We start from the raw sequence: 25183 nt of genomic DNA, 5'->3' as shown, positions 1-25183 counted from the left end.
TTTTTAATTTATATTTTTATATTCCAAATTTAAGTTTTTTTTGTAATAAAACAATTTTTAATATAAACATGAGAATTATTTATTCTAAATTTAATTTATCTGCGTCACATTTTACTTTTTAAACTTAAAACTTTTAATTTTAATTAAATACACTAAAAACTTCATTAATTTCTGCTTAATTGAGATCCAATTAATTATTAATTTAATTTAAATAATTTAAATTATAATTAAAGATATAAATTTGAATTTTTATATAAAAAAACAACATAAAAGATACAATTTTATTTTTGTTTACCAGAAACACGTGCTCTTACTTCAAGAAAATGTGATTTCTCAATATATTAATTTCCCAAAGGTGTAATTATTCAATCGATTTAAATATTTTTTCCGTTTATTTAACTTTAATTTGTATTATTTTGTATCAATAATTGAAATTTAAAAAAAAGGAAGAGATATTCCTCTGACGTCATTAAACCTCTCCCCTATATAGACGGCGTGCCAATCGACCACTTCTCCTATTTTTGGACTTCACTACTCGAGTGTGTAGACTGCTCCGAGATTAGTTTGTCGCAACACAAGAGTTTTATGTCAGTCTTCCAATTCATAACACTAAAGAAAAGCTATGTAGTGTTACTTTTTATTTCAATTATTTTAATTTACAAATCTTCGATAAAATATTCAACAATCAAATTTTCCTTCATTCTTCTTTAGGTAGGTTTCTTTAGAAACGTTTAAAAATTAATTAAATTTAAATAAATCGAAAAATAAATTAGAAAATACAAGAATGAAAATTGTGTTTTTATACGTTATTTTCTCATAACATTCGAAAAATTATTGTGTTTTTTGTAAATTCAGCTGAAAAACTTTTTTATTATTTTAATTCTTATTTCAGGGAATTTAAAGAAAATTTATTTTTTTTAAAAGTTAACTTAATTCCTTACTTCACTCTTACTAATTAACATGGAAGATATTCAAACCAAACGTCGCCAATTGTTGGATTCTATTAATTACACCAACAACACCAACATTAGTCAATTGTGTACGAATGAGTATTGTGTTTCCGACGAGGACTACATAGAAATGATAGAGGCGTACATATTTCCCACCCCCTACGAGTGGGTGCTGATATCTTTACACATCACAGTCTTCGCTGTGGGCCTGGTTGGCAACTCGCTCGTCTGTATATCCGTATACAGGAACCACAGCATGAGAACCGTCACCAATTACTTTATCGTTAATTTGGCAGTGGCAGATTTTTTGGTGATTTTGGTTTGTTTGCCACCCTCCGTTCTATGGGACGTCACCGAAACTTGGTTCTTCGGTGGAGTCATGTGCAAGTTGGTGCTCTACTTCCAGGTTAGTTTGCTTCTTTCTCGTTAAATTCCGGATAATTTCTATTGATTAAAACGATTTTCAGTTTAAATTTTGTTTATTTTAACCCATTTTCCTACTTTAATAATCAATTCTACTTGATAAATCTTTATTAGTCGATAGCAAGGAGTCCACACAAACGGCTCTCGATGCTAGCAGATGTTAAAAGTCACAGATTTTGTAATTAATGAAGCTGAAAAATCTGTTTAAAAGATAAAAAATTAATTTTTATACCAAAAAGAATAATGAAACAATAAGCAATATTTTAAAATATTTATTTTAGGCCCTACAAAAATAAAATTCTCTTCAAAATTTTACTTTTTAGATTTGTAATAATAAAATTATAAATTATTTATTTATTTTAAGCCCAATCGAGCCAATGGGAGATTTGCCTGGTGAAGCGCTCAATATTACAATAAATAAGAGTTTCATTTATATATTTTAATGTTCTAACACTTGCTAAGAGCCACATTTTATTTGCTTAAAATATATAAAATTATTTATTTTTAACCCAAAAATATTAAAACTATAGAGTCAAAAATTAAAATATGCTTAATTATTCAAAGTTCTAATGTTTTATTCATTTTAAGCCCTACAGGGCCATAAGAACAGAATTAAATATTCCAATTTTTTTTTAATTTTTAGATTTCTTAATATCGTCAAACCTCTGAACAACGGCCACTGACGGGAAGATAAAATGGCCATTGCTCGGAGGTTTGTCTATAAGCATTTTTGTTCAATTCCACAAAAAACTGGCCGCGATTTAGTAGATCGACCGTATATAAAAATTAAGCCATTAAACAATTATTTAAACGACATTCTAATTTTAAAAAATGAACACTAAAGATTAAAATTAATTTCAATTATTCTATTTTAATAAAACAGCATATTATTGGCTTAGAAACTGATCATTTTCAACTTACAGATTTTAAATTAAACGACAATAATTGGATATGCCTCATTTAATTATACATTATTGAAAACCTTTTGAAACTAAAAGTGGTCATCCGGGATTAATGCCAGATCCGAAAGTCTTTGTTATATAAAGGACACTTAAATTGTAGCGAATATCAAAGAGATTTTATAAGATTCTTTCGAAATTGTAAGAGGGGCGATCGATTATTCAGATAATTATATTCTCAAGAGATTTAAACTTATGTAAAAGTGAATTTTGACACGAAAATCATTGGAACAACTCGAGAATATTCAAAGAAATCTTCGATCTTTTTTTTAAAGAAAAGGATGAATTGCAGGTATTTTTAGAAATTAATTTTTAGTATTGCCCATTTGCGTCATCAATTCGAGAAGTTTGCGAAGAATTTTACTTGATGCAATCGAAATGAATGTAATTTTAATGATTAGAGGCTTGAAAAATTTTAAAAGTTTTATTATAAAAAAAATTGTAAAATTACCAAATTATCGTCGATGACACTCGAAAATTTAAGTCTTTCTCATACTCTTACACGATTCGATACTTTAAAACTTTATAGATTTAACGCCGATTATACTTGTTAACCGGTTAACAAATTTTCTTTGGAAGTGAATTTAGTTAATTTTACATTTTAAACTTACAAATTTATCATTTTTTAATAGTATACTTAGTCAAATCTCGATATAACGTCAATCCCGAAGGAATATTCCTATTATGTATTAAATAGAGCATGCTTCAGTCTCTGTGAATTTACTAATTTTACACTGAGTCACGTGATTTTACCATCAAATCGCGTGACTTTCAAACTACGTACAGTACTGTACAGTACATCTCATTGTTTTATATAATTCGTTTCCTTCGGTTTAGCGCCGCATTCGATTTAGTGTCGATGCTACATCGAGATTTGATTTTATTTACCTTTTTTTGAAGACTAAGACTAACATTTTATCGCTTTATACCGAATTTTTACGGTTTATATTTCAAAATTTTACAGTTTTGTACATAAGTTTATGATAAAATTTCTAAAGACAAGTCTTTTATCTTGTAAAAATATGAAATTTAGATTTATAAAAATAAATTTAAATGACTATTTTTATTTTTTTTTAAAAATCGCATTAAGTTTCTTGGTAAATTGAGTAATTTATTGGATGTAAAAAAAACAAAATGACTGCTATAAACTCTTTACAAATATCGATTTATTTGAAGTTTCATCGATGATGAGGCCGAGATCCTTGGATAATTTAAAAAAATACCAATATTACTTTACAGCAAATGATCAATTTTTATTATTTTTTAAAAAAGTAAATTACCGTATACTTTTTACACTTTAAATGTCATTTAATCAATTTTATTTATTGAAATTAATGTTAATATCAATTAAATATAAAACTATAAAATAGCTATAAACAGCCGAACCTCCCAGCCGCGGCCACATGTAAATTTCTTATTTGACCGTCTTTCGGAGGTTATTTCGCATGCATTTATTTCCCAGAATGCGAAGAATACTAAATAACCTACAAACAACGGACATTTTTAATATTCCCTCAGTGTCCGTTGTTAAGAGGTGTGATTGTGTAAAATATAAAACGGCACAGTTTTATTTTGGTATCTTTTAAATTTATTTTATACTTTTTGTAATATTTGCAGTATATTTTCCATAATTTTACATGAAATTATTGCAATTTTTATATTAATTTATGTCACAAATTTACAACTTTATCATAATTTTTTTAATAAATTTTCTACATTTTCTGAATTTGTACTAAAAAAATTAAACTCTAAAATTACGTTTTTACATGGAGCACATCCGTTTGTCTGTCGTTAAACTTTCCATCTTCGCTGAGGAATTTATCATAACCTTTTAAAATTAAAAACGAAATTTTAAAAATTGTTAAATTTAATTTATTGTTCTTACATTTATGAAGAAATGTTTTAATTTTTGCACTTTTAAAAATTTCTTTTCTTCATTTTTTTTTTATTTAATAATAAATTATTATTTTTATTTTGCTGTTTTTAAAAACTTTCCCAATTATGATTATTACTATTTATTGCTTTTTTAAATCTGGAATTTCCTCATTTAATTATAATTAATGCCATTTTATATCGTTTTAATAATAATTAATTATTACTTTTAATTACTTTTCCTTTTTTAACATTAATATATTTTAATTTTTAAAATTAATTAAATGATTTTAACAACTAAATTAAAGGGAATTAACTCGATAAATATAAATTTTTTGCATTTTTTGGAATTAATGATAATTTCTTTTATTATTTAAATTATGCATTTAATTGTATTTTTTCAAGTTTTAATAGCAATTATTTAATTTTTTTAATTAATTTTCTGAATTTTATAATTTTTCAAAAATAAATGTATAAAATTCAATTTATTCTGAAATGTTTAATAAAATTTTATTTAATATCCTTAATTTGAAGCATTAATTTTCCATTTATTAATCTAGTATGAAGTTAATTTACTGGCGAATTAATTGTAATTATTTTTTTAATTTGAAAAATAAATATAATTAATTAATATTTTGATTAATTATCGCTCTTTTTATGGAATTAATAGCTTTAATTGAAAACTAAATGTAAAAATATCCGAAAATTTACAATAAAATTGAAAAGACATTAAAGAATTTTTTCAACATTTTAATGACGTTAACGGGTATTTCATTAAATTGCTGTTTTCTGTCAAAGAATTAGTCGAAGAACAGGAAAAAATCTGTCCAAAAATCTCATTTTCTATGCTTTAGTTCTATTGTACGTTGTACTAAAATTGGAAATGAAGTCGGAAGGGAAAAAAGTTTTGGTATAGAAAAGAACTATGATTAATTCAAAGACTTTTCTCATTTTCAATGTTTATACTCCGAGTCAAACCAATGGCAGAGTAGAAAATATATATATTTCTATATATTTACTTCGGGAAATTGCTTTCATTGTGTCAAATTTCGGAAGATAAACACTAAATTCTGCTGCCAATTTTATTGTTAGTGAAGCATTTAAGCGCGTAAATACGAATAATTTTTAAAATTTTTGTTCTTTTTCTTGTTCTTTCTTTCATTTTCTTCTTCTCTCTTCGTCTTTTTTCTATCACTATCACTTTTTCCGCTTCTCTTTTTTTCTTTTTCGTCTCTTACTGCTTCCTTCTTCTTCTTTTCTGTCTTCTCCATCTACTACTACTACTTTCTTCTCTATTTCCTACTACTTTTCATTCTTCTTCCTCTTATTTATCTTGCTCTTCATCTTGTTCTTCGTCTTGTCCTTCTTCATTCTCTTCTTGTTCTTCTTGTTACTCTTCCTCCTCATTTCCTCTTTTTTCCTACTACTCTCTTCGTCTTCTTCCTCCTCCTCCTTTTTCTCCTTTCTTCAACAAAATCTTATAATTTTATTAAATTAAACTAAAAGTTTTCACCAGAAGACAAATTTTAGTTGATTTCCTTCACACTCTTTAAAATAAACCAAAATTTTGAGTTTATTCTTTCTGTACAGAAATCAATGTTCTTGAGTCTTCTCTTTACATTGTATTTTTATTTGCTAAAAATATTTTAGAACCCAAACCCCCAAAATGACTTTTGTATTTCTTTTTAATTTAGTCACTCAATATAATTAAGTAAGCCATAGATTAAAAAAATCCACAACAAGATAAAATGTCTAAATATGTCTTCCACCATCATTAATATTTTACTTTGTGTAGGAAATGTCTGGGATATATTCTAAATTCCAATAATATATTTACGATTTGCTGGAAAATTCAAAGGAAGAAATATATGAAATTTGAAATTCAATCGACTTCTTTGTATTCATGTCTTCAGAAGATCTTTTTTTGGTGACGAGGATCATTGACATTGATGAAAAACCGATATCAATTCTCTTCAGTATTTCTCACATTGGTCTAAATATACACTAATGCCCTTAATATTTCTATAAAATTCAATTGAACTTTTTCAAATTCTTTGAACACGTGTTACCTCCTCTTGCTCGACATTTCCAAGTTCTTTCTTGCAGAATTTAATCTAATAAATATCAATTTTACAACTTAAAAACGTATAAAATAACAAGTTTCGTATACATTTTTTTCGTTGTCTTTGCTTTAAATCAATGTTCACAAATAAAATGTTCAAGATTTTTACGTTTTTCTGTTATTGAAGTGTTTTTACGAATTATTTTTTTCATAAAGTTTACAATTCAGGATTTTTCGAACTTGTTTCTGGAGTTTTATATGATATTCAGAATATCTAGGGCCCGTACAAACTCTATGAATTGTTCAAGACTACTACAAATATATCCTGTAATATTGAACGTAGTTAGATTATATAACCTATTCAGAAGTTTTTAAGTTGCTCAAGATAATTATGAATTGTATAGAAGAACTATAAATCCTTCAGGATCATTGAGCTGCATAGAAATTTTTACAAACCATTCAAGATCTTCACTAACTTTTAACAGTTCTCACACGATGCAATTAGAAAGCAATTGTTTAAAAAAATCGCTGAAAATTTTGAAAATTAAATGAGATGTTTAATAATATATTCGATGAATTTATTATTGATAAATACTGTTGTCTACGTATAATTGATCACGAAATTATGATCGTGAAAAACGGAATTCAAGACTGTGATTAGCACCTGACAATTTGTGACGCAATTAATGAAACTTTGATTATAAAACTCCATATAATTAATATAAAATTATCGTTTCCTTAAAAAGAAAAGCTGTAATGAAAATAATATTTAATATGAAAATTTTAACCAATTAGAGCTCTGTATTTCAAAATTTTAAAATTTAAAAAAACGATTCTTTTGTTTAGCATTGTTTGAAATTAACAGTTCTAACAGAAAGAACGTTAATTTAATCTTTAAATTTTTAAAAATTTCATTAACGTTTCGTTAATGAAATTTCTAAATCAAAATCAAGTTCTAAAACATAATTCTTTTACAATAGATAGAGTTAATGTAGTTTCGAAAGTTTCACGCTGTTTTCGCGTGAATCACGTTTAACGAAATGAGATTTTAACTGTTTTAAAGCCTTCAATAAACTGTAATTTAAAGATGTTCGGATAGAAATGATTTGTTTACTGTAAATTAATACATAAATTCTAGTATTAAATGTATTACATCCTCACAAATGTTAGTGGTTTATAGAAAGATTTATATGTTAATCGAGTGAATTAAACGGATATTACGCATTTATTCTCTAACTAGAGAGATAATACATTATTAAGAGGATTTGAGTTTATCTTTAGAGTTATTAAATGGAGTTCTTGATGAATATTTATGTAGAAAATTAGATTATTTGTTGTCGCGGTTGTTTGTTAAATTTATAACTATGTTATTTTAAACACTTCCCTAATCAAATTTAACTTTTAAGCTTAATAAAAGGTAGTCTATTCTGTTTGTTTAGAAAGAGATTATATAAAATGTTGCGTAAATAGCTAAATTTCTAAATTTTACTAGTCAAAATAAATGTAAATTCCTTTCGTGCATTACATCTCGGATCAACTTACTCTAGATAAATATATGCATAGGTTCATTCGACACATCATTACTTAGGATGGCTACGTTTATATCATATATAATTCAATAATTCAGCATAAAGTAAGTTATGCTTACGTTCAACTTAGAATCAACTTGCGCTATGATTTACGTTACACGTAATGCTTAATCATAGATCCATAAACCTATTATATCAATGCATAACGCTTAGTCAATTCTCTTAGTATCATGTACTGTACTTGCATTGTATATTATGCAGGCTGCACATGCATAACATACATACCAACATTTCACGTAACGCGGTAGATCTATCTAAAATTCTTGTGTTTGTGTACTGTACCAATATTACTCAGAAGACACATCACACAAGTTATCCACTTGTACCGAATTTCTACATATTCAAATGACAAATATAAATTAAATAATTTTAATTATATTTTATTAAATTATATTAATTTCTGTATTCTTTTTCAGTGTTTTCTTAATTAATGTGTAGATAATCAAACATATGCGGTATAAATATTGAATCATCCCATATGTTAAACAATGGCTTTTTATGTTTACTGTTATTATATTTTTATGGATTATTAATAATACGTAAAGAATAAGCAATATTAGAAATTATTCCTGATTATAAGTAACACGAAAAAGAAAACGGAACAAGAGCAATGGCGAAATTACTGATGCCACGCTTTCTATCAATTACTGAAGATAACAGCTGTCACACTAAGAGATTATGCCATAAATATGGCTATTTTAAGAAAAAAATAACACTTTTACTTAATTTTTTTATATTTATTTTAATAAAAAGATTTAATTATAACATTACGAAATGTTAAACACGTTAACTGCGTTTAAAAAGAAAAAAAAAGTTATTTCCTTAATAACGAGATCATAAAATGAAGTTATCAAGCTATTAAATTTACTAAATTAAAAATAATTCAAGTGTTAACATATTGAAGTATTAACGTACAGACAAATGGACCGATGCTATTCATCACGTGATATCTTTCTATAGCTTTAGGCCTAATTATAATGATTTTACTACAGTTATTTTAATGGTAAAACGTTTATTTTTTTTTAAATTAAGATTTTTTAAAAATTAATTAATTTCGTTTTGTATAAAGGCAAAATTTGCATATCATCGCGTTACGTCATTTAAAAATAACTTTAATTACCGGTGCGATTCCTGCGTATGGCTGAAATGAGAGGAGATAATTTTATTTTTAATGAAATAATGATGAAATTACTCCTTGCTTTTCACTATTTCCCCATTATTAAAGCATTTTAACAATTATTCTGTCCTATTTATAACTTTCCAACGTGTTTATCTGAAAGAGCATTTAATTACGATTCCTGTAACTTTTTCTACCAGTAAATTGTACTGCACTTTCAAATTAACTTTCCAGGAATAAAATATTCTACTCGCTTCATATTATACCTTAAAATTAATTGTGTATCTGAATATTTAACTATTATAAAATTAAATATATTTGACTATTTTGCAAAAATTCTGTATTCTAACTTTCAACAAATTCCCTATTTTCATTATGGAAAAAATATATCTAATTAAAATCCTCTGCAAGTTAACTTTTTTTTTATTTTAAATATTTTAATTCCCTAATTTTTTCTATAAATAAGGTATATTTATAGGGCAGATCTATGATCTAAGTAATCATAATACATGATAATGGTGCAGTGTATATTTTAGTGTTTCATTAAACGAAATTTTTAAAATATTCCAAGAATTTCCCTATTTTCCCTACAAAATGCACACTATGTTTAATTATATGTTAACTTACCTTAAAATAGTTGAAGAAATTCTCCAATTTCTTTACAAAAGAATTGAGCATTTAACAGCAATTATTTCAGTTATTCTATTCAAACTAATCCAGGAAATTCCCTACTTTCCCTAAATATACTTAATGAAGGTTTCGTCTATAAGCATTCTACAACTCTGTTTTCCTTATAACTTGCGCATCTAATTAATTCCGCTATCCTCAATTTGATTTAGAAAATTTTAATTTTCTATAAATAAACTAAAATACGTATAAATTAACTTTCTCTTAGTTATAATTATGACTCGAAAATAGCTAATAGAGAAGAAATTAATTACACTTCAATACCTCAACGAACGATGAATTAAAATATCCATAAACGATCGAAGTTCGTATCGAGTTACAATATGGCGGACGACCACGATGTGGATTACACAATGAAAGTGAAACTGGAAATGAAAAAATGAAATTCGGTATCTCAATACGAAATTTGATTATCGCTCATTCTAATTTTTAAAATAATAAGTTTTTCCAGAAAAGTTAGAAACTTAATTTAGCATTTTAAAAGCTAAAATTAAAATTCTGTACCTTATAATTTCAAATATTGTATGTGCTGTACTCTACATTTCAACTTGTAAATATAAAAGTTGTATATTATTATTGTATACATTATTTGTAATTATAAACAGAAACACGTTTAAAACTCTAGAAATTAATTCAAATTACACGTATATTACATAATTACATAATCAATTAGGGACATAATTACATAACACTTATGTATACATATTAGGATATGTAACTGTCTTATAAACAATGCCTTTATACCAACCAAACTGGTACCTTGCAGGTTCGCGAACTACCGGTTGAGAAATTATATCATAAATCCTTTCCTAGACTTTATTTTTATAGAATATTGAATTAGTTTAAATATAATAATACTTCAAAATTATTTAAATACACACGAGAAAGTTTAGATGCATTTTACTGAATTATATCAACTATTTTAGACTAAAAAGTCGAAGCATCATCTTCTGGATAAACATCTTTATTTCCTACTACATTACATTATATTCATGTTATTTTTACTTTAAAATTCAATTATATTTAAATCTTTATATATTCAAGACGTAGAATTTAAATTTTCTAATTTTTTTCTGTAGTTTTTTAAATGCATTTCAGTTCAGGTTTTATAGTTCAATGGAAGACTTCTTTAAAATGATAAATATTTTTGTTGATTATTTATTTATTTGAAAGGATATTTTAAACGAATCATTTAAAGTAGCAGAATCGATGGAGAACATCAAAAATTAGATTTATTTTTAAAATCGTTTACTTCCAACTTGTTATATTCTTGGATAGTTGATAGAATCTTTACGGTGATTGAATATCAGCAGGAGAAAATAAATTTAAATATAGGAAAATTTTATATTTATATTTAACTTAAATTGGATTAAGGTAATTTTATTTCGTAAAAAAATAAATTAGTTTGATTCGACGATTGAATCTCAATTCAGTTAAGCCTTAACAAAATTTATCCACGTTCCAACTGATGTTTAACTTAGCATCTTCTCCTCTTCTAACGTGAAAAATATATAAGAATAAGATATTTTTGATGTAATATGTAGATTTTTAAAGAAAATATTTATTTTTTGTGAATTTTAACGCTAAAAACCATTTTGATCAATGCTATCTTCTTAAGTGAGCTTTGTAAATGCCATGTAATAACAGATAAAATATTCACTAAATTAAAAATTAATTTATTTATATACTTATAATAAACACTTTAAGCCTTAATTATAATTAAAAATTTTAAAAATTCATTAAATATATTCCTTAAAAGTAATTTTATATTAAGGTACAGTACTTGTTATTAAATATTTAACAAATTATAGGTAATTTTATAAGAATTTTTAAACAAAAAACAAAAATATATATATTTAATGTATTAATTAAATATTTATAACATAAAAATACATTTTTAGTACTTATAAAATACTTAAAATATCGTTAAAATTAAAATATACATAATTCATCGAGTAAATATTGGATGGCTACGAAATGCTTTAATTGTTTTTAATGATTTAATAATTATATATATATATATATTTATAATAGTATTTTTAATGTTACTGTGTAATTACAATAATGAATTTTTTATATAAAGTGTGTTTTTTACAATGGAGATAAAAAGAATTAAAGGGATTCGATAGTTTTTATGAGAAACAATTTTATTTTGATAATCAAACTAACATCTTATTTTATTTTTATTTAGTTTTCCTTCTTTTACTTTTATTTTATTTCTCTTGTAGAGTGACTCGAACACTTTCCTTTGACATTTACAATCTGATCGAAACTCTTGAGGGACGTTTCAACTATAAACATTCTTTTTCATTCCTGTTACAGACCAAAATTTAATCCTCACCAACTTGTCATTCAAATATTGAAAAATAATAATTATTAAAATTTAAATAATATTTGATTTAGTTTAATTGCTTTGATACTTATAAAAATATTAAATTTTTTAAAATAAATTTTTATTAGAAAATCTCGAAATAAATAGATTTTTAAAACATTTTTACCATTTTATGTAATTTTTTAAGTGCGGATAAATTAAATTAATAGTCACTTTTGATTAAAATGAATTTTTAGGACAATTTTATAAATGCTTAAATTTTTAAATAATATATTATTTAATTTAGAAATGATCTTAAATGTAATGGAGGCCCACCAGTGGCCAAGCGGTCTTCGTTCCCTGAACACTGGTTCGGTCGAGGGTTCGCGCTTCGCTCGGACGTGCTGGCCACGTGGAGTTTTCCGGGTTTTCTCCACGTCCGTAACGCCTAAATAGGGGCCAGTTTCCCTTAAAAAAGACCACCCCTAGGCAGATCGCCCAAGTGTTTCGTTGCCATAACTTAACAAACAAATGTAATGGCACATTTTATTGTCTGGCCCCTTAAAGTTTTAATAATATTTTACAGTTTTTATACTTAATATAAGATTTAAAAGTAGTTTTTAATAATTTGACATTGAATAAAATGTAATACTGTTTTATTCTCATCATTCAAATGATTAAAATGTTAAATGTTTTCTAAAGTTGTAGGTTTGGTTCACACTGAGAAATATTGAAATTAAATAGACCTATTAATGTTCTTCAACCAATTGTTGTACAGAAAATTAATAAATTTTGTTTAAATTTCATTGCTTTTTATCTCATATATTCATCAGAGAACCACTAATAACTTAATAAGTAAAAAAATTGAACTTTTTATGAAGCTTCTTGTCAAATCGATGCGTTTGTTTCTCCGTACAATAAACCCACCTATGTTCGAAAAAAATCTACTTTTACACCTTTAAATTTAAGATTTATAAGATATTAAGTTAACAAATATTTTAGACTTTATTCGTCTAAGCTTAATTTTTAAAAATTTTCTCATATAAACTAATTAAAATAGTTAATTTAACAGAAAAATTTTTATAAAGTTCTGAAAATGTATAGTTCTATTTAATTGTATTCGCTTAATTGCGACGCTGGAACGTTAAAAGAACTTTAAATGTTAACTCTTAAATGAAAACTATAATTAATAAGGCCCGAAGGGTAAAGTTAATTACTCAAAAAGCAAGAATTAGAAGTTTTTAGTGCTTCTGAGACAATAATTTGATCAAACAAACGACTAAATATTTCAAGAGAATTCATTAAAATTTTTAAAAATTAATAAATATTTAAAACACAGATTTCATTAAAACTTTACTTCAATTTTAAGTTAAACAGATATTTTGTTATAAAATTATAATTTTAAAGAATTTGTATTAAATTCCATCTTTAATTGTAAGTTATATAATTTTTAAACTTTAAAACATCTGTTAATTATGTTTATTATTGAAAAATTTGATTAATGGTCATTTTTATCACCAAAGATTTTTAATTTAAATTTATAGAAATTTATTAAAAGTTAAATGATTAATAAACTTAATACAATTAATGACGTTATTTTAAATTACCGTAATAAATTTTGAGAATTTATAAAATAATTTAAATGATTTTTAAAAATGTTTACGGATGTAAATTGTCCTCTGCGATATACGTAGGTGTAAAATGTAATAAATTTTAAAAGATAGATGTATTGTTTGGAAACGATTGGTTAGTGAAGCAAAAATAGACAGTTTTAAATTCAGTTCTGCTATTGGTCGTTAAAGTATTTTCAACCAATCTTCGTTCAGAAAGTAACTTTTCATATTGTTTTCATGTAGGAACAACGATGATTGGATAAAATGTAAAGAAACGTCAGCGAAGAACAGTTAATAATTTGATTAACTAAATTTTCAACCAATTATTTTTTATATTTGTTAAACTATGGAAATTTCATGAAACAGGTTTATATTGATGGGGTTTTCTCTTATTATACTTTCAAAAATTACATATTATGCTTAAATTAATTTCTCAGTTTTGCCAGATTATCGATAGCACATATCAACTGGAATTACAACAAAATCCTCCATTATTGGATTGGTAGTAACTAAGCCAGTGACCAATTGCATCGCATGATTCGCAATTTTATTGCTTCTCGTGCAATACTATTCAATGTTCTCTCATACAATATCAGTGCACTAGAAAAAGCAACTGTCTTAAACTGAAAAATTTTATTCGTAAGAAATGAAATTACAAAAAAAAAACCTAAATTTTTATATTTTTACAGGATCATATAGAAAAGTTCTATATGATTCTGGGGAGAGGCTCCAAAAGAATATCACAAATTTACAGATTTTCACAAAACAGTTGCGACTGCATTCATGCAATCTTTTTACTTTCCCGGCTGTTATATATAACACAAGGAAAGTATGGCGATAGGTCAAAAAATGACCCCTTAAGATTTTTACCTTTTTGGACTAAGGGGTCCTTGAAACGTCGAGAAATTCGAAAAAGTTTGGAGGGTTTTCTGTACGTGTGGATGTTAGTGTGGGGGCACGATTTTTTCACCATCTTTGAAGCTCTCTGTGCTTTTTGTCGAAAATTTCTAAAATTTTACAGGGAGGTTTGTTTATTGGGGGGGGTCGATGCTGTTAAATTTTGGTGATTAAGGGTAACAGTTAAGCTTTTTGCCATTTTGTAATAGTGAAAAATATAAAGTTTTTAAAATAAAATATGAAACAGATGCTGCCACCAAATGTTGCCGGGAAAGTTAAGCAACTCGTTGCTCAATTTTTTGTTAATATCTCACTGATTTCAGCTGTAATCTTATCTGGAATGCCTTACAAATTAATTATAAATGTATCTATTCCCTACCTCTAGGGAAGTCTTTCCGACCAGTTGTGTCAACCGTGTTGAAATTTTCGAACACTGCATATACGACTCTATATTTCCTTTTGTAAAAGTGTAAATATCACCCATTAACATTGAGTTAATGTTATCCGTCTACCTGTACTAATATTTTACAACTGCAATTCAGTATTATCGATAATTTTGAAGCAAAAGAAGAATCATATGTATTAGTAGGGAAGACTGTTATCGTGTGTTAATACTTTGTCCAGAATTCTTCTCTTCTTCTTTTAAGTATTAATGGACATTCCATTAGCTCTATTGATGGTGTAAATGACCTCTGAATTATTTTTGACAAACGTTTGGCATTCTTACTTTATATTAACGGAATAATACATAGCCTAACTGCTAGAAAAAGTATTGTATGACGTCGCTGCCGTTTTATTTCGTCACACGCAGACCTTAGTGTCCTGGTCTTCGCTTATCTTCAATCTGTAATCGATTACTGCTCCTAGTATCTTGCAAAAGCTTATTTCTAAAACTTAACAAAGTCGCATTGAAACAAGATATTACAAGATCGAAATTAGCTGCACTTATTCTACGCCGCCGTATCAAATATTTTGATAGATTATTATATAATAAAAATTTTAATGGTCTTATATATACGAACAAGCTTTTACTGAGAGTACTGTACCTGTTTGATCTAGAAATATCTCATGCCTGGCTAAACCAAATTTTTGGCTCTATGCATTGCGAAAGTCATTCTTTTGTAGAGGGTCAAGAGTACTTTTAATGAAGCCAAGTCAAAATCTTGAAATAAAACATTTTCAACAGATGTTTTATTTCAAAATTTTTACTTTTTTAGAAAATAATGCAAACATCTTTTGTGCGATTTTCATGTGTAATAATAATATGCTTCAATAGGAGACGATGGTTTACGATTTTGCAGTTTTATTTTATTTTTAATCCGTCTTTGTTTTATTGCACCATCTTTTGAATGCCTTGCCGCTTTTATATTGTATTTTATAAACCATTATTGTAAATTTTAAAGTATTATCATTTTATTGTATTTTAATGGGGATCGTGTTTTTATTGTTGTTTTATATGGGGGCAGTAATCTTTAGTCATTCTGACTGATTTTTTGAGGTTCAACTAAAGTATGGTTTCACAAAATTCCTACAGATTTTGTCAAAAACTGAATATTTTCTATGCCTTGGAGAGTAGTAGAAATTAAAGAGGTGGCTCGATTACTAATTAATTTTATATTTACATAAAGAATTCGTGTGAAGTTTCCGCGATAGTTGCACATTTCATTGGTATTTTACGTAAAATCTGATTTCCATGCTGAGTATATTATACAATAATGTCAAAACCTGTATTCTTTTATGATTAATAATTAAGTAATATACTTATTTCTTACTCAAGTACTGTCTTTTTGATATGGAAACATAAACCACACGATACTAACTGTGATTACTATAATTACATCCCATAATTCAAGGCCAGGTTGTCATGTAGAAGTATCGACTTTTGGCAACTAGTATAGTTAGTAACTGTTACGAAAAATATGATACGAACTCTTGTTATAGCAGCAAAATATTTGGAATATTATATTAAAAACAGTTATAAATGAAAGCAGGGGGTTAATTTTCTGATAACGTTTAAATATTAATAATAAGTGTCATGTTTTCACACGCCATTTTTAACAGCATGGATTTTAATTTTTATATTGGCATAATTTCTACAGTTCTAAAAGCAATTAAATGAAGTTTTATATTTATAAATATGACATAAAAGTACAGTACGTATAAATCGCATAGAAAAGTTTTGTTTCTTTAGTGAAACAACACTGTCTCTATTAAGTCTATTATTCATACATCATTCATATATGCCGATTTTTAATTTTGTAAAATTCATTTTATGGTGAAATATCAATAAATGTCACTTCCTATTTACTTTTTTCTAACTTTAGTTTTCGTAAATATTTTTATTAAAAAATTAAAAACAGTTCAACAAAGCGAGGAACATTAAAAAAACATTTGGTCATATATCTCCTCTTTGACAGATTGATAGAAAAGACAGATTAGACTCTTTTAAGAAATTCATGTCTAAAAATTGGCTATTCAAGCAGATTTCCTAACCAGTTTTAGTTTTTTTATTAAATGTTTGTAAAATAAATATAAATTATTTATATTTAAAAATGTATGTGATCTTGACTTGTCAGTTACAGTTATAAGTGCCAAACATTGCATTGTTACTTTGGCTTCTCATAGAGCCAGGTTTTCAGTACACAATAGCGATTACTGTGTGTATTTTCTAATCAGTAGAAGCATGGGGTTCTCTACTAATTGGAAAACCTAGCACCGAAGTATTTATAACATTCGTAAAATGATGTTTGATGGAACTACCAGTCAAAACTTTCTAGAATAAATTTCGACGAATTTTTGAAAACACATCGTAAAATAACTTTTAAATTAATACGAAAACCATAACTAATACGAGATATTCAAAATATTCATAAATTTAAGATTAAGAAGCCGCATAAATATTAAAAATTAGCCTGGATAATTTTCAATATTTATGTAATAATTTTGAAAGCCTCGAAATATAAGAAACGTTTACTTTATTTTTTATATATTTTTAAGAAACAAAATCTGGTTGATGTAAAAAAAATTACTGGGAAATAAAGAATGCGTCATTGATAAAATGAGAAGGATAACAAATCGATAAAATGTATCATTACTCAAGTAAATTCTCCTAACCGCATCGAGAATATTGGTATTTTACTTGGTAATTTGTAAATTCAGAAACAATATATTGGCTTCGTTAATAATGTACTATACAAGAAGATATTTATTCATACAGTTCGTGTGACTCAAATTTAAAAAACAAAAAATCAAAAGTAAACCAACAGAAGGTTTTTTGGATTCAAGATGATAGATTCAAATCTTGATAATCAATGTCTTTGATCAATGTCAAAGTTAACCAAAGGCATCGATTATGAAGTTTGAATTCATTTTGTATAAAAGAATAGCATTTGTAAGATTTTCTTTTTTACAAATCGTTGAATGTTTGTATAAATTTTATGAATATCTCTTTATTTTATTTATTTATATTTTAACATAAACTGGAACTCAATACATGTATTACCCAAATTGATTGATTAAATAAATTATTTTTCTATAAGTACTTTATATAAATGAATTTTTTCTATTATAAGGTCCTTAAAACACGAGAAGTGATGTCTCATATAGTAACAAATTACATCATTGAACGAGTAATAAGAAAGTTTGATAAGTTTAATTAGTAAATTCATTAGTTTATAACGGATTTAGATACAAAAAATACGAAATTTTGTATAAATATTAAGTTATTTAAGCTATATTTTATTCATTATTTATTATATAATTTTGTTTATTTTATTTAAATTATAGTTTAACGTTCAAAATATTACAATTATTCGATGATTCTTAAAATTTTTACATCATATTAAAAGAAATATTATTTTTATTCAAACTAAGAATCAATTTTGATTTTAACCAATCAACGAACGTCAATTTCTTATATAATTGAGATGAGTAAATTTCAACCAATTAGGAAATGCATATTAATCAATTACATTATTAACGGACGTACACGTCTCATCCAATCAGAGAATGATTATTAACGTCACTTTATACATAATTAAGAGAGACAAATTAAACCAATCAGAGAACGCTTACTTGTTGGATTTGTTGGAATATATTACAAATGTTCTTTTTCCTTTTCTTAAAATTAAGATGGCGTTAGATTCTTTTCTATACACAAAAATTTCATAAAGCCTTAATTTAAAAAATAGAATTTTAATTTTTAAAATAAATTTATTTTTGATAATTAAAGTTGCCGAATACTTCTATTGATGTATTAAAATCATACTTATTTTTAAATTTTTTTATTGCATAGATTAGTATGACAAAAGATTTCGTATAAATCAATCAAGAAACGACTTCATCTTGACACGTCATTATTATAAATTTGTAATGTTTGAGAATTTCTGTGTAAAATGCCAAGTATGGAAAGTCAGGCATTGTTGCAGAAAGTGTCACGTTAAGTAACATTGTGTGACAAATCTTTTCAGCGACTTTTGTTACGTAACAATTAAAATGCTTTAATTATAATTGACCATTACGTGAATATGTTAGAAATGACGTTAATTAATTCCAAAAATAGCCCCATTCTTGTCTTGTTTATTTTACACGAGAAATTTGATCAAAATTAAATCTATTCAGCATTACATTTTAAAAAAGAAATATTTAATTTAAATGAAAACAATTTTTCGACTTATTTACGTTAGAAAATCGTTATTTAATTGCTGTTAAAACTGCATTTTTCGATCAAATTTAATGACTTTTAAAAGCAAATTTTCTATGACAAAATTAATTAATTATTATTTTTCTTGTTAATAAGCTCTGATAAATAGTAGAATAAACACTTAATTAATCCTCTTAAATCAAGTACTAATATAATTCATCACACAGATACAGGATTAACTTCGTTAAATAAATAGAGTTAAGATTATCCTTTTCATGAATCTGTGTTCCAGATTGTTCTTAAAAAGAAGTAACATTCTTTATTAATTGCATAGCCTATATATGAAATAACTATTTATCAAATGAAGACACTTGAATAATTTCGTTAATTATATAAGAATTAATTAATTACGATCGAAACATTTTAAATTTTCGTATTTAGTCATCAACTATGAAAAGTTGTTTACACGTTTTGTGTATTTGTGTGTAAACATATTTGTAAACCTATTTGTAAATAATGCAATTTCTGCAAGTCTTCTTCATATTTTTGTGTATAAACTAGTAAACCTATATATTTTTTGAATGTGTGTTTGTATATCCGTTCTTGTGTTGCGTGAATATGTTTATGTTCTGTCTACTTTGTCTTTATTGAGTATATTTTGTGCGTTTACTTGTGAGCGTTTGTATTGTATTAAGCGTAACTATCCAATATACTTGTGTTTCATATATGCTGGTGTGTAAATATTTATGCACAAGCGCGTTGTGTTCCGTGTGTGCAATATGTTGTTCAATGTTCTTGAGTATGTAACTTACGCGTAAAGAAATATATTTCCAATTTTTAAGATTTAATATTACTATTACTAAAAGCTTCAACGTTAATTTTCGTAATTCAGAATTTAATAAATTATTCTGTTCAATGAAAACTAAACTTTTAGAGGTATTATTTCTTTTAAGAGGTTAAGTAAACCTCGAGTGCAAATCGAAATGTTTTTATCTATGTATAAATAGTTATAAATTTAAAAATTTCTTTGAATTGGCACAGGAAAATCTTAATTCTGATTATATTTTAATGGTCACAAATGAAAACAAATTATTCGAGTTACAATAAAGAGAAAAATAAAATAAATAATAAGACATAATAATTACCTTTAAAATCATTGAATCTAATTTCAATTTTTTAAAATGTAATTTGAATGTATCGCATTTGTAATTAAAAATTTAATTAATTCGTTAAAAATCTTACTTACCTTTCAAGCAAATTGCAAATATTGACAAAAGAAAACAATCGAGTAAAATAAATTAAAATGTATTTAAAAACAATTTAATTTAAATAATTTATTTGGGAAAGTGTTTCGTCATTTAAAAATAAAATAATTAAATATTTGAACGTCTAAAATTTAAAATTTTAATCGAGGATGTAAAATATTTCAAATTATATATTATTTTGTAATTTTCAGAATTTAATTTTTTAATTTTACTTTTATTTTTATTACATTTATCTACTAATGATTTTTACGAATTATACTGTTTTAGATTATAAAATGCTTACTTGAAAGGGACGTAAACTGTTTTTAACTTTTAAAAATGTTATTTTAACTGTTTCGGAGATTAAATTTATTACTTTTATTTCTAGATTTAAAGTTTTATTTATTTTTTTGGATTAAAAGCTTTTATTTTACTTCAAATTTTAACAGTTTTTGTTTTTTTACTATTTTAAGGATTAATTCTATTTTTATTTAAACTATTGTGTTTTGAAGCCATTTAAAATTTTTACTAGATTATTTTATATTAAACTTTTTGCAACATTTTATATAGAGGCAATACCTGAAAATATAATGGTCTGTAGCATTTAATGTTTATTTTTGTTAATTCTGTATATAAAAAAGCCAATTTTATAATTCCTTTTAATCATTTAATGATTATTTCTTCTATCCTTATTCAAAAATTAACATTACTTTTACTACTTTATCTATTTGTCTACCAAAAAATAAAGCTAAAATTGCGGATATTCGTTCACATTTGAACATTTCATTGCTTATATTTTAAACTAAATTGAATAAATGGTTACAAATTTATGAATAAATTAATTTTAAAAATCCATAAAATTGAATTTTAATTATTTATTTTGAAATTTAAAAATTTATATTTAATAAGATGTTTTATTATTTTATTTAATATAAACGATTAAATTTTTAAATTAAATATTTTTTGTGTGTGTGTTTATTCAAAACTAAGAAAAGATATCCTATTTTCGTAAGTCAAACTGTAATTAATATATTTTATAAATGTTTCATAAATCATTAATCTTTATCATATACAAAAATTATGAAGATATTCAAGACATCGTTCTTCTGATTCCTAGGAGACAGCGAATTATTTGAGAAATTATTAATTGAGAAACTCGAAACAAAGGACTAATTATAGAGTATTTTTATACTCGATTTGTTTAAATTTTAAATTGGAAAATAGAAATAATTAAATATAAATAAATCGTTACTATTAATTCCACTAAAACTAGAAATTATCTATGATCATCTACGAGAAACCTTTATATACCGATTTAAAATGAACAAAATTTGCTTCTAAAATATCTCGAATGTCGTACAATGATCTTAATTTTAAAATAAATGGAAATAAAATTAAATTTTTAATTTAAAAATATCTTAATCTTTACGATCTTTTTATAAGAAAATTCAATTGATACATTTTGAATTTTATATCTCGAGTAAATATATTTTTTGCTTCAACTAACAAATGGAAAAATCCCGGATTAAATTTTGGGCCATTTCTATAATATATCTTTAAGTCTATTCATCCACGATAAAATATGCTATTTTGCAATGCTTTTTTATTCTCTATTGTTAGATACAGTGTATATATATAAAGGCTTAAAAGATTAAACAGGAGATAAACCGTGGATGTAGCTTGCAGATATAAGCTTAAATTTGAAAACTATCATTGCAGTTTAATATCTTAAATTAAGATTTTTAGATTAAATGCAAGTGTATCGATCGGAAAAAATATCTTTTCCTATTTGGTCGCAATGCTGATTAAACGGAATATAATCAATTAAAATTAAATAATTTAATTTATAATTTGAATTTTTACAGATTATTTAAAGAGTTTTATAATTTATCACTAAAGAAATTTATTAATTAATGTAAAAACAATTAAAATATTTATAATTAATGTGCCAAAATTTGTGACCTTAGTCTTCATTATATATGCTTCAATTCTAATTTTTATAGTTACTACGTGAGTTCAACTGAAATTAAACTATTTTTTGTATATTTTCTTAAATACTTTCTGAAAGTTAAAAAAAACAATAAAAAACGCGTTTCCATATGAATCAGTATGTACTGTACTGTACAGTACAGTACAGTACGTAACCATTCTAATATTATATTATAATACAAAATAATGTATATAAATTTAAATTTTCCTAATATTTTGCTATAAAATTGCATGATTAAAATATAATTAAAAATTTTTCTTGTAATAATTTTATTTAAATAAAATTTATATTCATTTTACATCCGCTATTTTAATTAAAAAATGAATATAAAAAAACAGACATTATATTAAAAATGTCCACATTCAGTAAATATATAAATATTTTATAAAATAAAAAAGAAAATTTTGTAATAAAGAATGAAAATTCATATTTTATAATATATTTTCTTAAATAGTTATTCGTGTTCTTATTAACTCATATTTTAAAATATTTTCTATAACATGAAAAAATTTCATTAAAACTGAAATTTAAAAATAGGCAGTCCTTTGTAAAATACAAGAATTAAAACGTCTGGCAAATTTTTGACAACGTAATTTGAACGAATAATTAATAATTGGTTAAAAAAATAAAAGTAGGCGGAGCTAAAACTCCCATTTCTTTTTTCCGCCAATGATCGTTTAATTTCCATCTTTCTTTACAACTTTTTTAAATTATCGTTTTCCATATTTAGCAGAGAACTATCCATCTTCATGCAAGTCTTATTTTAATTAATATATCATCTTTCAAAATTATATTATTCATTTAAGGTTTATTTTTTGTATTGCACACATTAAAAACATTTCTTAAAGTGAAAATTGAGGAAAGAAACAACAGTTTTAATTTTTCATATTTTAAAATTAAGTGCTTAATTTGACATAAAGCAAATAAATTAAACAAAGTTTGTGTCTAATTCAACTTTTTATAGCCTTTTCTTCATTTTATTTAATTAAAAATCACAAAATCATCCTTAAACGATAGTAAAATCATGCGAAAAACTTCTGGCCGAGTTTATGAAGTTATTTTTGGTAAAGCATATGTTATACAAATGTCTCTTCCATTTTCACGATTTTTTACGATATTTATGAATTATTGATTGCTAACTTAAGTGTATTTTCACATTTAAAATCGTAAAATTTTTTGTTGGCACCAGAAATCTCAACATTTTCTTCTTGAATTAAGTAAGAAGTAAGATGTAATCAGGAACATTCGTAAATGGAAGCAATTTAGGTCATTTCTGTTTGCATTATTTCAATGTTGACAAACATTTTTTTATTGCTAAATATCCAAAAAAAGCCACTAGGAACTTATATATATATATCATTTTTATTTTGTAAGAAAAGTATGGCGATCGGTCAAAAAATGACCCCCTCAAGATTTTTACATTTTTGGACTCAAAACACGCTGAAACGTCAGAGAAATAAAAAAAGTTCGGGAAGAATTTTCTATATGTATGAATGTTAGTGTGCGTGTGTGTGGGAGGCACAGTTTTGTTCAGCTTGTTTGAAACTTAATAACTCCTGGGGTTTTGGTCGAAAGTTTCCGAAATTTTGCAGGGAGATTTGGTTATTAGGGGATCGATGCTATTAAATTTTGGTGGTTAAATGTCGAGGGGTGGGGAGATAAAGGGGCTTCGTGTTTCATACTTGGAGTAGAGCCTGGCTTAATAACAATTTTACTCGTTATTAGCATTCACAATCTTTTATAAAATTTGTTTGTACCCTCAAAATTAAGCGTTTTTGTCATTTTATAATAGTTAAAAATATAAAACGTTTTTAAATAAAACATGATAACAGATGGCAGAACCAAATTTTGCCGAAAAAGTTAAGCAACTCGTTGCTGGATTTTTTCAGAATGACTTTTTATTAAAAAGCCTTTCATCTTTGTAATCTATCTTATCTGATCTGTTGGCTAATTATAACATTTATAATTTACCAATATTTTCTCTTCGTAAACTTTAATAACTTTTCTAGAATATAAGATAATGTTAAAATATGTAACGTAATCTTCCATTAACATTCATAAATTATAAATTCACTCGTTTACAAAGTAATTGCTGTGAAAACTAATTAAGTTCTAAATTATATCGTAATTACAAAATTTTAGTATTAAGAAATATAACTGTTGGTATCTTATATAAGAAAAATGCTCAGAAAGACATCTAGATATCGGGTAATAGACTCAAAATAATTCAAAAATATTCATATATTTGTGTATGAGTGTGGTATGTTTGTTTGTCAGTGCTATAAAGTAAGTTCCCTACTAAAAAGTAAGATAGAAGAAGAGTGCTATTCTATGTAACAATTATTAATCTTCAAGATGTTCCAATGCCAGTAAAGGAAATACTTTTTCCTTGTTAATCGTATCAAGTTCAGAAGAAGAAGAGATAATTTTTGATTTCTTAAAAGACTTCTCCTCATTAAAAAGTCTGTTTACTTATCAATTTTATAAATGGTCAATAGAAAATACAAGCTTGAAAGTCTTCTGTAACTTTATTTTGGAAGTAACGAAGCTTTAGTACTGCGTAATAACAGAGGTTTAATGCTTAAAAACTTTTTATTAAAGTATTAAATTTAATATTAATATTCATAAATTTGTAAATTGTTAAATCATAAATTCTTGGAGCATTAAAATGCATTACTTTTCGCTATAAAGTTCGTATATTTTTTTATTTTTTATTATTTGATGAGAATGTTGATATATTAACAGTTTCCTGCTATAAAATTTAATAATTAAATTTTAAAATTGGCAATTTCAGTTTTTTCTACAAGCTGGGTCAAAGAATTAGTTT

At 25.2% G+C, this 25183-nt stretch overlaps 1 pseudogene; it reads left to right on the top strand.

Annotated features, from left to right (window-relative positions):
• The first annotated feature begins 535 nt into the window (after positions 1-535).
• LOC136987611 (orexin/Hypocretin receptor type 1-like) overlaps positions 536-25183 on the top strand; it is a 61703-nt pseudogene continuing 37055 nt past the window's right edge.

Source organism: Centruroides vittatus, unplaced genomic scaffold (assembly GCF_030686945.1).
Source record: "Centruroides vittatus isolate TY-2023 unplaced genomic scaffold, ASM3068694v2 scaffold_2520, whole genome shotgun sequence".
Lineage (NCBI taxonomy): Eukaryota > Metazoa > Arthropoda > Arachnida > Scorpiones > Buthidae > Centruroides > Centruroides vittatus.
This window is presented reverse-complemented; position numbering and strand designations above follow the sequence as displayed.